This window comes from Dendrobates tinctorius, unplaced genomic scaffold (genome assembly GCF_039654945.1).
Source record: "Dendrobates tinctorius isolate UK_male_01 unplaced genomic scaffold, ASM3965494v1 ptg000035l, whole genome shotgun sequence".
Classification (NCBI taxonomy): Eukaryota; Metazoa; Chordata; class Amphibia; order Anura; family Dendrobatidae; genus Dendrobates; species Dendrobates tinctorius.
Window position 1 is genome coordinate 20,758,402 of NW_027361703.1, and position 18,329 is coordinate 20,776,730.

Below are 18,329 nucleotides of genomic sequence, written 5' to 3' on the forward strand. Positions count from 1 at the left end.
ACTGTGTACAGCTGTACTCTTCAGATCCATTACTGTTTTACGGCTTTTTATATTGTGTTGTAATCCATACTGCGCCTGAGAGCGTCTGTGTCTGCCTCCTGAAATATCTACGGAGATTTAGAATGTTTAAACTGTACTATATATACCTGCTATCTGATGATATTGTACACTTTTTCTACTTTTTATATTCTTGTCTAATCCATACTGAGCCTGTGAGCATCTCTGTGTGACTCATGAAATATATAGGGAGATTGGCAATCATCCTTTGACTGCATAGAGCTGTACGCTTCTGATACAGTACCATATATCTGATGTTATTTTGGGTTCATGTTCTGCAACATTTTGAAATTTGGTGGAAGAGGCTGCGGATGTGGGCGTGGGGGGGCCAGCTGGTGCTGATGGTGGTGGTGCATCTGCTGGTAGTGGCAAAAGCACAATAGCAGCTAAGGCAGGAGGTGTTGAGCCTGTGTCATGGTCTGGCTCCAGAACGCCTGGAAGGCTACCTTTTCTGGGAGTAGGTTAACCGCTTTTAAAGCCGGAGCATCAGGAACTGGTTTTGGCTTACATTGCCGAAACAGACTCCAGCAAATATGCCCTCCTCTTCTGAAGTTTCAAAAAATGCAAGCACTGAGTCATCAAGTGCTGGCTCCTGGTCAGGAAGAACCCCTTTCCTTGTGTCCTTCACCCCCACCAAAAGTGAATGATGCAGCAGGCCACACTTCACATTAGTCCATGTAGCTCTTTCTATCATACCATGCCTGGGTTATCAAGTCAAATCGTGAATTCCCCAGTCCAAGATGAATCTGACATGGAGTGTGGGTGGCCAGCTAGGGCAGTGGGGTTAATCGGTACCGGGCCAGTGTCTCAGAGGGATGTGTCACGTTGGTGGTGATGACCCGTTCTGTGGCCCTGGGTATCCATGCAAAGGGGTGAATAACGTTTATAGGTGAATGATACATGACGCCACCTGAGGTTTCTGATCACATTGACCTGCTCTGCAGTGTCGCTTCTCTGGGACAGATGTTGTGATGCAGTTAAGATGTAGAAGCCCTGCACAGGTAGGGCCGTAGTCGCAGGGCAGATGAAAGAGTTGGTAGATGGTGTGCAGTGCAGGATGTAGCAGAGCCGTGCGCCAGGCGCAGGAGAAAGGTAACAGACACAGTTGTGCAGTTCCTTTACCTGTACTTGGTAAGTGCCGTCCAGGACCCAGAGTACAGATGGAGAAGGAGTTGGTCAGCCTGGAAGCAAATTTGGAATTCTCTCTCTGCAGATAGGTAGTGTGGCCTCCGTTCTAGCACTTATCTGAGGTACTCGCAGTACTGAGTTCACTGAAGTTCCCCCTGTTGACTCTCTTTTGGAACTTTCTCGTATGGCAGGCAGCCATAGCCTTTTCCTTCTGGCTCACACACGTTGCTGCTGGGGCCTCCAAGCCTTAGTTGGGAACAGAGCATTTACAGCTGCTACTTCCTCCGGTTTCTGCTGCAGGACTGTCAGTGTCCCTACAAACTCGGAGACCAGAATCCGGACCATGCGCTCCAGCTAGGAGTGAGCCTTAACTTTGCTCATCCTCCAGCTCCCCTTCTTACATCCACACACTTCCCCTTCCCTTCACAGACTGCCCTAACTTACCTCCTCCTGACCACAGAGAGCAGCTCCTCAGCAGTCAGGTTCAGAGGTCTCTCTGCTGGCCTGGAGTGGGAACTGTGTTGTGTGTTGGTTTAACTGCTAGAGAGATCCTTCGTTGCTCCCAAGCATGACATCACACTCCCTAGGAGGAAGGTAATGCCACTGTGGCGACCGTACTCCTGGGGGCGCTACAAGTGCACTGATGCCCAGCCACTGCTAGATGATTCTGCTGGTACATTGACCCAGACCACTACATTCCCCTCGCACTCTACACAGCCAGAATCTGACCCTGATGAAACTCAGGTTCCCCTTCCCGCATACTATACCACCTTACTCGGTGACAAAGAGGAAGGTGCAGATGAAAGAGCAGGTTCCTTAAGCAGGTGGGGGGGCATACTCATGTGCGACGGCACTGGCACAGGGCCCCTCATAGTACGCAAAAGTGTCTCTGCCATCAGACACACCGCCGTACTATGAGGGGCCCTGTGCTGGTGCCGTCGCCAACGAGTGGGCCCCCCCGCTTGCTCAGGATCACAGCACTTGCAAAGTTGAAATACTTACCTCTCCCTGCTCCACCGCCATGACGTCTTCCGCATTTCCTGACAGTGACATTCTGGTCAGAGAGCACGATGACATCACGTCGGTACACTCTCTGCCTAAACAGTCCAAGTGCAGAGAGATGGATGATGGGGATGACGAGAAGTCAAGACTAGTACAGGGATTCCCTAGCGAGGAGACTTATTTAATTGTTTTCAATGTTAGGACAGCTATTTTTGGGGATCACTATACTCTGGAGAATGATATATGAGGCCCACCATACACTGGAGCATTCCAAAGGTGGACATCAGACACTGGAGCAGCATCTACAGGGCCCATTATGCACTGGAGCATTAGAAATGGGGCCCATTATATATGGAGCATTATTTGGGCCCATAACACAGTGGAGCTTCATCCATGGGGACCAACATATACTGTAGCATTATGTGGAGCTCATCATATACTGTTTCAAACATTATATGGGACCAATGATTCTGTGTGGAGAAATATATGGGCCTCATTACTCTGTATAAATGAGGATGAGTGACCTCATAGAGATCAACATCCAACACTGCGGAGACACCATCACATGTTTCTCAATGCAGTGATGCTAGAGCAATGCCCCCATCCCTTATGGGAAATATGCAAAAACATGTAAATCAACAGCCGCGGAGACACCATCACATGTTTCTCAATGCAAGCAATGACTAGCCAGGTCTTTCACCGGGAAGGAACAACCACGAAAAGGGCAGTCTCCAATTAAGGAAACCACCTATGCCAAAACATGGTATCCGTCCACAGACAGCTGTTTCGGGGTATTGTCCCTCATCAGTGTGGAGTAGGAAACTGGCTAGTTAGTGAGGGCCCCATTGTTTGCTCATTGTTCTCTCCGTCTGCACATTGGTCTGAGGGTGAAACGCAGAGGAGAAGGAAAACTGAATTCCCAGCTTGGAACAAAAGGCTTTCCAGAATCTGGAAACAAACTGAACTCCTCTGTCCGATACAATGTTCTCAGGAATCCCATGCAACCGAACCACCTGTTGTAAAAACAAGGGTACCAACTCTGAGGAAGATGGCAACTTTGGGAGTGGTACAAGATGGACCATCTTAGAGAATCTATCACAATTCACCCAGATAACAGTCATTCTCTGAGAGACAGGAAGATCAGAAATAAAATCCATTGAAATATGGGTCCATGGCCTCTTAGGCACCGGCAAGGGCATCAACAAGCCAATAGAGCGAGAACAGGGTTGAGACCGGAAACAAGTCCCACAGGACTGCACAAAATTCCTGACATCACGAGATAAGGCAGGCCACCAAAAAGACCGACTCACCAAATCTCTGGTACCAAAAATACCTGGATGACCACGTCTCAAATCGGGCGAGATGGCAGAAAGAACTACCCCCTCACCTAGGATGGTAGTAGGCTTGGTCAAAATAGGAGAATCAGCAAAGAAACTCCTAGAAAGGGCATCTGCCTTATCATTCTTAGTGCCTGGAAGAAAGGAGACCACAAAATCAAAACGCATAAAAAACAAGGCCCACCTAGCCTGTCTAGGATTCAAGCGTTTAGCCGACTCAAGGTAAATCAAATTCTTGTGGTCAGTCAGGACCACAACTTGATCTCTAGCTCCCTCCAACCAATGTCTCCACTCCTCATATGCCCATTTCATGGCTAACAATTCCCGATTCCCCACATGATAGTTGCGTTCAGATGGGGAGAACTTTCGGGAAAAGAAGGCATAGGGATTCATTTTAGACATCACCGGATCTTTTTGGGACAAAACAGCTCCTGCACCCATCTCTGAAGCATCTACCTCCACCTGAAAAGGAAGTGAGACATCAGGTTGCCGCAAAACCGGAGCAGAAGTGAACCTCCGCTTTAGCTCCTGAAAGGCCGAAACAGCCTCTGAAGACCAATTCAGCACATCAGCACCCTTCTTAGTTAAATCAGTTAGTGGTTTAGCAATACCAGAAAAATTAGCTATAAATTTTACGATAAAAATTAGCAAAACCCAAAAACTTCTGGAGAGCCTTCAAAGAAGTGGGTTGAACCCAATCATAAATGGCCTGTACCTTGGCCGGGTCCATTTCAATAGTTGATGGAGACAAAATAAATCCCAGAAATGAAATCCTCTGTACACCAAAAAGGCACTTCGATCCCTTAACATACAAGGAATTCACTCTCAAAATCCGGAACATGGTCCGAACATGTTCCACATGAGAATCCCAATCCCTGGAAAAGATCAAAATATCATCCAGATAGATGATCAAAAACATATCCACAAAGTCCCGGAAAATATCATTCATGAAGGATTGGAAGACAGAAAGGGCATTAGTGAGCCCAAAAGGCATCACCAGGTACTCAAAATGTCCCTCCGAGTATTAAACGCCGTCTTCCATTTATCCCCATGCTTGATGCGAATAAGATTATACACCCCCCTGAGGTCAAGCATAGTAAACCTGCAAGCACCTTTAACTCTGGAGAATAAATCAGAAATCAGGGGTAACGGATACTGATATTTAACTGTAATTTTGTTGAGGGAAAGATAGTCAATACAAGGCCTTAATGAACCATCTTTCTTGGCCACGAAAAAAAACCCAGCACCTAAGGGCGAAGAGGATGGTCTAATATGACCCTTCTCCAATGACACCTTAATATAAGATCGCATAGCCTCGTGTTCGGGTACAGATGAATTGAAATTTACACCCAGGTCTCAACTCAATTGCACAGTCATAACTCCTATGAGGAGGCAAAGACGCAGACTTGCTCTCACTAAATACATCATAAAAATCAGCCAAATAGTCAGGAACATCATGCAACTGGGGAGAGGTGGAGAAAACAGGAGTGTCGCCAAGAGCACACCGACAAACCCAACTCACCACAGACACAGATTTCCAATCCAAAACCGGATTATGGATTTGCAACCAGGGAAAACCCAGAACAATGGTATCATGTAAATTATGCAACACCAAAAATCTGCAATTTTCTTGGTGGTCTGGGGCGACCCGCATTATCACCTGGGTCCAAAACTGAGGTTTATTCTTCGCCAAAGGAGTAGCATCAATACCCCTCAAAGGAATAGGCGTCCGCAGAGGTGTCATAGGAAAACCACAACGTTTAGCAAAATCCAAGTCCATCAGATTCAAGGTCGCTCCTGAATCCACAAAAGCCTTCACGGAAAATGTGGATAAGGAGCAGATCAGAGTAATTGCCAAAAGAAACTTAGGTTGTGCACCACCCACAGCAAATGTGTGTGCAAAACGTTTCTCTCGTTTAGGGCAGACAGAAATAACATGAGAGGCATCTCCACAGAAAAAACACAGCTTATTACGCCTTCTAAACTCCTGACGTTGCGCCCTAGACAAAACGCTATCACATTGCATAGGTTCAGACATTTGTTCAAAAGGTGGCAGCACCTCCCGTGTAGTCTTGCGAAAGAGAGCTGGCAATGCACTATCATTCCATGTAGTAAGGACCGCCCCCTTTCAGAATTTCTGACAGTATAACTCTGCAGGATCCTGACCCTGGTTCAATGCCAATAGGGCTCTCTCAGCTTGATCAATAGCATTAGGTTCATCGTATAACAACCCCAAGGCTTGAAAAAATGCATCCACATTAGTCAAAACAGGATCTTCAGGTGTCAAAGAAAAGCCCAATCCTGGAGATCGCCGCGCAGCAAGGAGATGACAATTTTAACCTGCTGCGCAGAGCTCCCCGATGAGTTAGGCTTCAAGGCAAGAAATAATTTACAATTATTCTTAAAATTCAAAAATTTAGACCGATTCCCAAAAAACACATCAGGAGTAGGGATCTTCGGTTCAACAGCATGTGAATGAGTGAGATAGGCGCAAATTCCCCCCACTTCAGCAGCAAGCTGCTCCACACGATCAGACAATTGCTTAATCTCCATCAAGGAGAAAGAAAAAAAAGAATCCTCCTTTTTTTAACAATTCTCTCCTGCTTTTGAGTACCCTAGAATCTGCGGTATGGCTGGTGATTCTGTTATGAATGAGTCACTGAGGAGGAAAAAACACAGAGCAAGCAAAGCCCAGAAAACCGGAGAGGTTGGTAACTAGCGGATTGCAGACCCCTGATCCTATACACACAACTAGCAGTAGCCGTGGAGCATGCCTACGGTGGTCCTAGATGCCTCGTCACGGCCGGAGAACTAAATAAGCCTAAAGAAAGAAAGGGAAAATCTAAACTGCACCAGAGCAGACCCCCCCAAATCAATAGACAGCCCCCAACATGTATTGTCGGTGAAACAAGATGAAAACACAAACACAGATAGAAAGATAGGCTGAGCAAACGATGGGCCCCTCACTAACTAGAAAGGACAGGAAAGAAAAGCTGCTGTCTGCAATCACGCAAAAAACTGCCCAAAAATGTCCAACACGTCTGATAGAATCATAGAATCATAGAATCATAGAATCGTAGAGTTGGAAGGGACCTCCTGGGCCATCTGGTCCAACCCCCTGCTCAAAGCAGGATTCGCTAAATCATCCCAGTTAGATGTCTGTCCAGCCTCTGTTTGAAGACTTCCATTGAAGGAGAACTCACCACTTCTCGTGGCAGCCTGTTCCACTCATTGATCACTCTAACTGTCAAAAAGTTTTTTCTAATATCTAATCTGTGTCTCCTCCCATTCAGCTTCATCCCATTGCTTCTAGTCTTTCCTTGTGCAAATGAGAATAAAGTTGATCCTTCTACAATGTGACAGCCCTTTAGATATTTGTAGACAGCTATTAAGTCTCCTCTCAGTCTTCTCTTTTGCAAACTAAACATTCCCAAATCCTGCAACCTTTCCTCATAAGACAGGGTTTGCAGACCGGTCACCATTCTGGTCGCTCTTTTCTGAACTTGCTCCAGTTTGTTGATGTCTTTTTTAAAATGTGGTGCCCAAAATTGGACACAATATTCCAGATGAGGTCTGACCAAAGAGGAGTAGAGGGAAATAATTACTTCACGTGATCTAGACTGTATGCTTCTGTTAATACATCCTAGAATTGCATTTGCCTTTTTTGCTGCTGCATCACACTGTTGACTCATATTCAGTCTGTGATCTATTAGTATACCCAAGTCTTTTTCACATGTGCTGTCACTTAGCCCTATTCCTCCCATTCTATATATGCTTTTTTCATTTTTATTGCCCAGATGTAGTACTTTGCATTTCTCCCTGTTAAAAACCATTCTGTTAGTTGCTGCCCACTTCTCCAGTTTATTTAAATCTTTTTGAATCCTCTCTCTCTCTTCTCTAGTATTAGCTATCCCTCCTAGCTTTGTGTCATCAGCAAATTTAATCAGTTTACCCTCAATTCCTTCATCTAAATCGTTGATAAAGATGTTGAACAATACAGGGCCCAGGACAGAGCCCTGTGGTACCCCACTTGAGACATTCTTCCAACTGGATGTGCAGCCATTTACGACCACTCTTTGGGTCCGATCACTAAGCCAGTTATGAATCCACCTAACAGTTGCCTTGTCCATTCCATACTTAGTCATTTTTTCAATAAGGATTGTATGAGAGACTTTGTCAAATGCTTTGCTGAAGTCAAGATATACTATATCTACAGCATTTCCTTGATCCACCCAATCAGTAATACCATCATAGAAGGAAATTAAATTAGTCTGACATGACTTATTAGTTACAAACCCATGCTGACTCTGTTTAATCACTTCATTCTTATCCAGGTATTGACATACATGTTGTTTAATAATTTGTTCAAAGATCTTTCCTGGTATAGAAGTCAGACTCACCGGCCTATAGTTGCCTGGGTCCACCTTCTTCCCCATTTTGAAGATAGGAACAACATTTGCTCTTCTCCAGTCTTCTGGCACTTCTCCTGTTCTCCAAGAATTTTCAAAGATTATGGAGAGGGGTTCAAAAATTTCTTCTGCTATCTCCTTCAGTACTCTGGGGTGTAATTCATCTGGACCTGGAGACTTGAATACATTTAGGTTAGCTAAGTGTTTCCTCACTATCTTTCTGTTTATAGATATCCTGGATTCTTCTATTCCCTTAATAGGACAGTGAATAACAGTTGATGTTACATTTCCTTTCTGAGAGAAAACAGATGCAAAATAGGAATTTAAAAGTTCAGCCTTCTCAACATCCTGTCTTACCATTTCATCATTTTCATCCTGTAAAAATCCTATAGCATCTTTGACTTTTCTTTTACTTTTGACATATCCCCAAAATCCTTTATTATTGCTTTTGACATCTCTTGCAAGCCTCAATTCATTTTCAGCTTTAGTAATCTGATTTGTGCCTTGCAGGTTCTGCAGACAGCATTATATTCTTCTTTAGATATGCCTCCTTCTTTCCATTTTATAAACATTTTTTGCTTCCTTTTTAGCATGTGCTTAAGTTCTGTGTTCATCCATCCTGGTTTCCTTAAATGCTTCCTATTCTTCCCTCTTTTCGGAATTGTTAACAACTGTGCTTTGAGAATTTCATTTTTCAAGATTTCCCATCCTTCCTGGACATTTTTGTCTTTAAGGATATCCAGCCATTGGATCCCTCCAATTCTCTTTCTGAATCCCTTAAAATCTGCCTTTCTGAAATCTAACCTTGACGTCTGAGTCTTCACAGGTCTCCCGCCTCTAGTTATCCAAATTCTAAAATAGCATGGTCGCTACCTCCTAGGGTCCCAGCCACTTTTACCTCCTCAACCATTTCCTCCCTGTTTATAAGGATTAGATCCAAGGTAGCAGTTCCCCTTGTTTTCTCCTTTACCTTTTGGAAGATAAAGTTGTCAGCAAGAGAGGATAAGAATTTCCTTGACCTGTTAGTTTTGCCTGAGAGAGATTCCCAACAAATGTCTGGATAGTTGAAATCTCCCATGACAACTATGTCATATTTTTTGGAGAACTTGGCCATTTGATGCATAAAGAGTTCATCCATATCTTCAGCTTGCACAGGCGGCCTGTAGTAAATGCCTACAATGGTGTCCTTTCCATTGTTCTGTCCTTGTATTCTTACCCAAACAGTTTCCACAGAACTCCCAGTCTCTGAAGCTTCAATCTCTGTGCAGATATACGCATTTCTAACATACAATGCGACACCCCCTCCTCGTTTATCAAGTCTGTTTCTTGCAAATAAGTTGTATCCTTCTAGTCTTGTATTCCAATCATGTGTATTGTCCCACCAAGTTTCAGTGATTCCAATGACATCATATTTCTTTTCCTGTGTTAGTAGTTCCAATTCTCCTTGTTTGTTGCCCATGCTTTGTGCATTAGTATAGAAACATTTTAGTTTGTGATTGGTTTCTCCTTCTCCAATATTTTTTTTAATTAGATTCTTTCGTCTTTGTTCTTCCTTTCCACTTCTAATAGCAGAGTTCTCAGTAGCATTTGTCAGGTGTATGGCTTTTTCTGGTCTTTTGCTTCCCTTCCCATGTTGTTCTAGTTTAAAGCTCTCCTTACAAGTGTAGCAAGGCGACTTCCAAATACCTGCTTTCCAGTCTTCGTAAGGTGCACCCCATCTCTAGCAAGTAGTCCATCGTATAAGTAGTTCACTCCGTGATCCAGAAATCCAAATCGTTGCTGACGGCACCATCGACGTAGCCAGTTGTTCACCTGCAGAATCTTATTCCACCTCCTTGTTCCATGGCCATCCACTGGGAGGATGGAAGAGAAGACCACCTGCGCTCCCAGTTCTTTCACTTTCTTGCCTAAGTCTTCAAAGTCTCTGCAGATGGTTTCCAGGTCGTTTCTTGCGGTGTCATTTGTCCCCACATGTAGTAGCAGGAATGGGTAGTCATCTGTAGGTCTGAAGAGTCCTGATATCCTGTCAGACACATCTTTAATTTTTGCACCTGGAAGACAGCACATTTCTCTTGAAGTTATATCCGGTCTGCAGATAGCGGCCTCTGTTCCTCTCAACAGGGAATCCCCCATGACCACCACTCTCCGTTTCTTCTTCACAACATTTTTCTTTCTCCATCCAGGAGGACTCTGAAGGCGTACAAGGTTGCTGTTTGTTGGCAAAGTCTTATCCTGATGTATTTCTTCATCATTTTCCTGCGTGAGAGCCTGGTACTGGTTTCTGAGCAGTATGGGTGCTGACTGCCTCCTGATCCTCCTGCTTCTCTGGGTCACATGTCTCCATTCCTCTGTTTCTTCAGGTGCACTTCGAATTTCTTCTCTTTCTGTAACATGAAGAGATAATTCTGCTCTGTCCAAGAACTCTTCACCTTCCTTAATGATCTTCAACGTAGCTAACCTCTCTTCGAGATTTTGCAACTTTTCCTCCAACAGGGTCACAAGCTTGCATTTGTGGCATGTGAAGTTTGGCTTTTCCACTGGTAAATCTGTGAACATGTAGCAAGAAATGCAGCTCACCAAATGGCTCCTGGCCTCTTCCATCTTGAGATTTCTTAAAAAGATGAAAGATGAGCCAAAATTCGCGCGCCTGTCGGCGCGCGGTTTCTCCGATTTCCTCTTTTCAGCTGCAACGGCCAAAACCCAGTGATCGTTGAGCTCGCGGAGACTCTTCACTTATCCCAGAAGGCACTTGGAATATGCAAATGATCTCCTCAAGACTCTTCCCCTGGTTTCTCCGATTTCCTCTTTTCAGCTGCAACGGCCAAAACCCAGTGATGGTTGAGCTCGCGGAGACTCTTCACTTATCCCAGAAGGCACTTGGAATATGCAAATGATCTCCTCAAGACTCTTCCCCTGGTTTCTCCGATTTCCTCTTTTCAGCTGCAACGGCCAAAACCCAGTGATCGTTGAGCTCGCAGAGACTCTTCACTTATCCCAGAAGGCACTTGGAATATGCAAATGATCTCCTCAAGACTCTTCCCCTGGTTTCTCCGATTTCCTCTTTTCAGCTGCAACGGCCAAAACCCAGTGATCGTTGAGCTCGCGGAGACTCTTCACTTATCCCAGAAGGCACTTGGAATATGCAAATGATCTCCTCAAGACTCTTCCCCTGGTTTCTCCGATTTCCTCTTTTCAGCTGCAACGGCCAAAACCCAGTGATCGTTGAGCTCGCGGAGACTCTTCACTTATCCCAGAAGGCACTTGGAATATGCAAATGATCTCCTCAAGACTCTTCCCCTGGTTTCTCCGATTTCCTCTTTTCAGCTGCAACGGCCAAAACCCAGTGATCGTTGAGCTCGCGGAGACTCTTCACTTATCCCAGAAGGCACTTGGAATATGCAAATGATCTCCTCAAGACTCTTCCCCTGGTTTCTCCGATTTCCTCTTTTCAGCTGCAACGGCCAAAACCCAGTGATCGTTGAGCTCGCGGAGACTCTTCACTTATCCCAGAAGGCACTTGGAATATGCAAATGATCTCCTCAAGACTCTTCCCCTGGTTTCTCCGATTTCCTCTTTTCAGCTGCAACGGCCAAAACCCAGTGATCGTTGAGCTCGCGGAGACTCTTCACTTATCCCAGAAGGCACTTGGAATATGCAAATGATCTCCTCAAGACTCTTCCCCTGGTTTCTCCGATTTCCTCTTTTCAGCTGCAATGGCCAAAACCCAGTGATCGTTGAGCTCGCGGAGACTCTTCACTTATCCCAGAAGGCACTTGGAATATGCAAATGATCTCCTCAAGACTCTTCCCCTGGTTTCTCCGATTTCCTCTTTTCAGCTGCAACGGCCAAAACCCAGTGATCGTTGAGCTCGCGGAGACTCTTCACTTATCCCAGAAGGCACTTGGAATATGCAAATGATCTCCTCAAGACTCTTCCCCTGGTTTCTCCGATTTCCTCTTTTCAGCTGCAACGGCCAAAACCCAGTGATCGTTGAGCTCGCGGAGACTCTTCACTTATCCCAGAAGGCACTTGGAATATGCAAATGATCTCCTCAAGACTCTTCCCCTGGTTTCTCCGATTTCCTCTTTTCAGCTGCAACGGCCAAAACCCAGTGATCGTTGAGCTCGCGGAGACTCTTCACTTATCCCAGAAGGCACTTGGAATATGCAAATGATCTCCTCAAGACTCTTCCCCTGGTTTCGAAAAAGGCCCTGAAGTCGCTAGACTTCAATTCCCTATATCAGCACTCAGGTATATTCTGAAGACAGAGCAAGAGAGATCAACTGATCAGAGACAAAATGGGGATTCAGCCCAGTCCCAGCCAGGGCTGGCTGAACACAAAAACTAAGTAAACCAGATGAAAACTCGTAAGAACAATAGCAGAGAAAACTTAGCTTTAAGAAGGCAGGAACCAAACTGGAAACCAGAAGCCACAGTCAGGAGAAATCACCAGCAAGAAACTAGGGAGTCGGCTGCCTTAAATCCAATCAGAAATTCCTGATGTCCAATCACAGTCCTCTTCCTCAGGTGGCCGGTCTCTGCCATTTAGATCAGCTTCACTACCTCCATTCACCAACAGAGGGAGTCCAGATAGAGAACTCACTACTCCTCTGTCAGCACAGCCAGTTCCATAACCCTCACCAGAAGCCAGAGGCAAACCCGAAAATGAGCTCACAATGGTAAAGGATGTTATGGTTGGATTTCCTGTCCCTTCTGGTCTTGTCGACTCTATGTCGTTGGCCATTCAAGTTGATCGACGTTTACGAGAACGTAAAACTACGCGAGAGGCGGTGCTGCCTTTCGAACAAACCTCTGAGCCTATGCAATGTGATACGGTTTTGTCTAGGGCACAACGTCAAGAGTTTAGAAGGCGTAATAAGTTATGCTTCTTTTGTGGAGATGCTTCTCATGCTATTTCAGTCTGCCCTAAATGAGAGAAATGTTTTGCTCACTCAATTGTGATGGGCAGTATGCAGCCTAAGTTTCAAAGTTTCTTTTGGCTGTTACCTTGATCTGCTCCTTGTCTACATTTTCTGCTAAGTCATTTGTGGATTCAAGAGCAGCTTTGAATCTGATGGATTTTGACTTCGCCAAGCGCTGTGGTTTTCCTATGGTACACCTGCGGACCCCTATTCCTTTGAGGGGTATTGATGCTACCCGTTTGGTGGAGAATAAACCCCAGTTTTGGACCCAGGTGATTATGCGGGTCGCCTCGGACCACCAAGAGAATTGTAAATTTTTGGTGTTGCACAATTTACATGATATTATTGTAATGGGTTTTCCGTTGTTGCAGACCCATAATCCTGTGTTGGATTGGAAATCTGTGTCTGTGGTCAGTTGGGGTTGTCAATGCGCTCTTGGTGACACTCCTGTTTTCTCCACCTCTCCCCAGTCTCAAGATTTTCCTGACTATTTGGCTGATTTTTCTGATGTATTTAGTTAGAGGAAGTCCGCGTCTTTGCCTCCTCATAGGAGTTATGATTGTGCAATTGAGTTAATGCCCAGTTGTAAATTTACCAAAGGTCGACTTTTCAACTTATCGGTACCTGAACATGATGCTATGCGATCTTATATCAAGGAGTCATTAGAGAAGGGTCATATAAGACCATCCTCTTCACCTTTAGGTGCTGGGTTTTTTTGTGGCCAGGAAAGATGGCTCATTAAGGCCATGTATTGACTATCGCTCCCTTAATAAGATCACTGTTAAATATCAGTACCCGTTGCCCCTGATTTCTGATTTATTTTCCAGGGTCAAAAGTGCTTGTTGGTTTACCAAACTTGACCTTAGGGGGGCGTATAATCTTATTCGCATCAAGCACGGGGATGAAAGGAAGATGGTTTTTAATACTCCGGAGGGACATTTTGAGTACCTGGTGATGCCTTTTGGGCTCACTAATGCCCCTTCTGTCTTCCAGTCTTTTATGAACGATATTTTCTGGGACTTTGTGGATAAGTTTTCGATAATTTATCTGAATGATATCTTGCTTTTTTCCAGTGATTGGGATTCTCATATGGAACATGTTCGGACTGTGTTTCGGATCTTGAGAGAAAATACTCTGTATGTTAAGGGATCGAAATGTCTCTTTAGTGTACAGAGGATTTCGTTTTTGGGATTCATTTTGTCCCCGTCCGCTATTGAAATGGACCCGGCCAAGGTACAGACCATCTATGATTGGGTTCAGCCCACTTCTCTGAAGGCTCTCCAGAAGTTTTTGGGTTTTTCTAATTTCTATCGTAAATTTAAAAGTAATTTTTCTGGTATTGTTAAACCACTGACGGATTTGACCAAAAAAGGCGCTGATCTGGTGAATTGGCCTCCAGAGGCAGTCTCAGCATTTCAGGAGCTTAAGCAGAGATTCACTTCTGCTCCGGTTCTGCGGCAACCTGATGTTTCACTCCCATTTTGTCTCAAAGGGATCTGGTAACCTCTAAGATGAATCCCTGTGCCTTCTTTTCTCGAAAATTTTCCCCATCTGAACGTAACTATGACATGGGGAATCGGGAGTTGTTTGCCATGAAGTGGGCATTTGAATAGTGGAGACATTGGTTGGAGGGAGCTAGACATCAAGTTGTGGTCCTTACCGACCACAAGAATTTGATTTATCTTGAATCAGCCAGGCGCTTGAATCCTAGACAGGCTAGGTGGGCCTTGTTTTTCGCACGTTTTAATTTTGTGGTCACCTTTTCCGGGCACTAAGAATGTTAAGGCAGACGCCCTTTCTAGGAGTTTCTTTGTGGATTCTCTTGATGTGACCGAGCCTACTATCATTCTAGGTGAGGGTGTGGTTCTTTCCACCATTTCAACCGATTTGAGACTTGCCCTGGAGGAATTTCAGGAGGACAAACCTGAACGATGCCCTGTGGGGAAATTGTATGTCCCTGACCAGTGGAGGAAAAGAGTAATTGCTGAAATTCATTGCTCCGCGCTGGCTGGTCATCTGTGTATTTTTGGTACCAGAGATTTGGTGAGTCGGTCTTTTTGGTGGCCTACCTTGTCTCGTGATGTCAGGAATTTTGTGCAGTCCTGTGGGACTTGTTCCAGGTCCAAGTCCTGTTCTTTTTCTAGTGGTTTGTTGATGCCCCTGCCGATGCCCAGCAGGCCATGGACCAACATTTCAATGGATTTTATTTCTGATCTCCCTGTCTCTCAGAGAATGACTGTTATCTTGGTGATTTGTGATAGATTTTCCAAGATGGTCCATCTTGTACCACTCCCAAAGTTGCCATCTTCTTCTGAGTTGATACCCCTGTTTTTACAACAGGTGGCTCGTTTGCACGGGATTCCTGAGAACATTGTGTCAGACAGAGGAGTCCAGTTTGTTTCCAGATTTTGGAGGGCCGTTTGTTCTAAACTGGGAATTCAGTTATCTTTCTCCTCTGCATTCCATCCTCAGACTAATGGACAAACTGAGAGAACAAACCAGACTTTGGAATCCTATTTGAGATGTTTCATATCTGCTGATCAGGATGACTGGGTCTCAGCCGAATTCGCTCTAAACAATAGAGTTAGTTCTGTCACTTTGATGTCTCCGTTTTTCTGTAATTTTGGTTTTCATCCTCGATTTTCTTCGAGGCAAGTGGAGGCTTCTGCTTGCCCAAGTGTGGATTCTGTGGTGGACAGAATGCAGCAGATTTGGGACCAAGTAGTGGACAAGTTGTCCCACTCTCAGGAAAAGGCCCAACGGTTTTCCAACCGGCATAGGACCTTTTGGTCCCCGGTTCAAAGTGGGTGATATGGTTTGGTTGTCTAAAAAAAAATTCCGATGAAGGTTGCGTCTCCAAAATTCAAGCCAAGGTTCATGACCTTATAAGATTTTGGAAATCCTTAACCCCGTTTCTTTCCGTTTGGCTCTTCCAGGTATGTTCAAGATTCATAATGTTTTTCACAAATCATTGTTGAAAAGGTTTGTGGAGCCAGTAGTTCCTGTGGCGGCGCCCCCTGACCCTGTATTGGTTGAGGGTAATTTGGAGTATGAGGTAGTGAAAATATAGGACTCTCGTCTGGCTAGACAGAGACTCCAGTACTTGGTCAAGTGGAAAGGTTATGGCCAGGATGATAATTCTTGGTTCTCTGCTTCCGATATTCATGCCGAGAGATTGGTTTGTGCTTTTCACCGGGCCCATCCTGATCGGCCTAGTGGTGTGGATGAGGGTTCGGTGACCCCTCTTCAAGCGGGGGTACTGTTGTGAACTCTCTTAATCTGACTTTTCAGGCAGGGCTCCCTCTGGTGGATACTGCTGGTAGTGGAGCTGGTCAACATAATGTTAATCCAACAGCTGCAGAGGACGATTGGAGGAGTGGGGGTAGTGACTGGGAGTACATAAGCGAGCAGGCTTCTCTCAGTAACTGCCGGTGATACTCCTTTCTGTGCTTTTTGAGGATATCTGTCTCCTGCCTGATCCTGCATTTTTCAGCTAAGTGTCGTGTTGGAATTTTTAGGGTTTTTGCAGACAGTGCCTTTTCTGTCCTGTCCTATCTAGTCAGTGTGGGCCACACCATTTGCTCAGTCTATTTTCTGTCTGTGTCTGTGCTTCATCTTGTCTCACCGACAATATATGTTTGGGGTCTGTCTATTCCTTTGGGGATCTGCTCCGGGGCAGTTTAGATTTCACCTTTCTGTCTTTAGGCTTAGTTAGTCCTCCGGCTGTGACGAAGCGTCTAGGGCATCGTAGGAACACTCCACGGCTACTGCTAGTTGTGCGGATAGGATTAGGGGTCTGCAATCTGCTGAGTAACCAACCTCTCTGGTGTTCTGGTGGCATAGCCTTTTGTGCCTTCCTCCTCGGTGACCCATTCATTACAGGGATCATTATCTTCTTTATCGCTTGACTCTTGCATGCCCATCAAATTTTCCTCCCTGTCCTCCTCCATTTGTTCCTCAGTTCCTTCACCTTCACTAGCAGTTTGACTTGTACCATGAGCTCCTCTCAATCTCTGTAATCCACCCTCCCATGGCACCCACCTGTGTGACGACAGTCCGAAACTTAGAGATATTGTTATCCTTTCCGCATCCTCCTCTGCTTTCTTCTCTTCGTCTGAGACAACCACTTCCTCCCGCAGACTATTCAAATTCTGCTCCATGTAGATGACATGAATAGTGATGTTGATTATGGCATCATCAATGCTAACCATCTTAGTAACCATTTTGAAACTGTGCAGAAGGGAGGTGATTTGCACCACGTCCATACTGCTTTGCAAAATGACATATTGTGTTATGGCTCATTGCTGCTGCCACAGTCGCTGCAACATGTGCAGAGTGGAATTCCACCATGTCATCACATCACATATCAACCGGTTAATCATTAGCATGAAATACCTCTGTAGCAAAGAAAGTAGATGACCGGCAGTGTGCGAACGGTTGAAGAGAGCACACAACTACTGTGCTTTCTGCAGCAGTGCATCCAGGCCAGGATAAGGGGTCTTAAACTTAATTAAATTTGAGGGATGAGGACACCAGAATGCCATGTCTTGATCTTGCCCTAACATATCTAACAAAGAAGATAAGAAATTAGAGCAGCACTCCAGGAAATCAACTGAAGAAATGGTTTATTCATCCAATGCAGTACTGAGGCATGCAATGTATCAGTCCATCCGTCGAGCCATTTTCAAGCAAAGAGAACAGTGTTAAAAGACAAGAATCTCCTTTGTTAAAATAATTTGTAATCATTCGACAACATATTTAAAGATGTACAATTTTATGTATAAGTACTTAAATACAGTATATTAAACACATGGTACCCGCAAATCCATAAATAAAGTGAATCAATACAATTGCATTGCAATGAATACAAAATCTATAACTTGATATAGTTAGGTCCAGGAAAATTTGATCAGTGACACAAGTTTTAGAATTTTAACTGTTTACCAAAACATATTAAAATACAGCTATATATTCAATATTGGCTGAAAGTACATAATTCCAGCTTTAATTTGAGGGTACATAGATATATAAACTTGGCACACACACACATGGATTCTAATGCAAATAGTGGTTTTAATAAGGTACAGTACATACAGCGGTGTACGGTGTCCGCCGTTAGTCCTGGATGCCGCGTCTATGCTGATACCTGCACTGCGGACTTCAGGATGCAAAATGGCTCCAAGCTGTCTCCTATGTTATCCAGGACATCACTGCCCTTATATTGAGAATCCACAGTGCATTTTAGGGTACATTGATGAAGGTCATACAGACCGAAACGTCACTGTATGTACTGTAACTTATTAAAACCACTATTTGCATTGGAATCCACGCGTGTGTGCCAAGTTTATATATATAAATTCACGGATTGGGATTCTACCTGTGCACCACAAATATAGAGTTGTGCCAACTGTTTCTATCTGTATTAATTTGAGGGTAGTCACATATTAATTTGAATAAGGGTTTAAGAATGACAG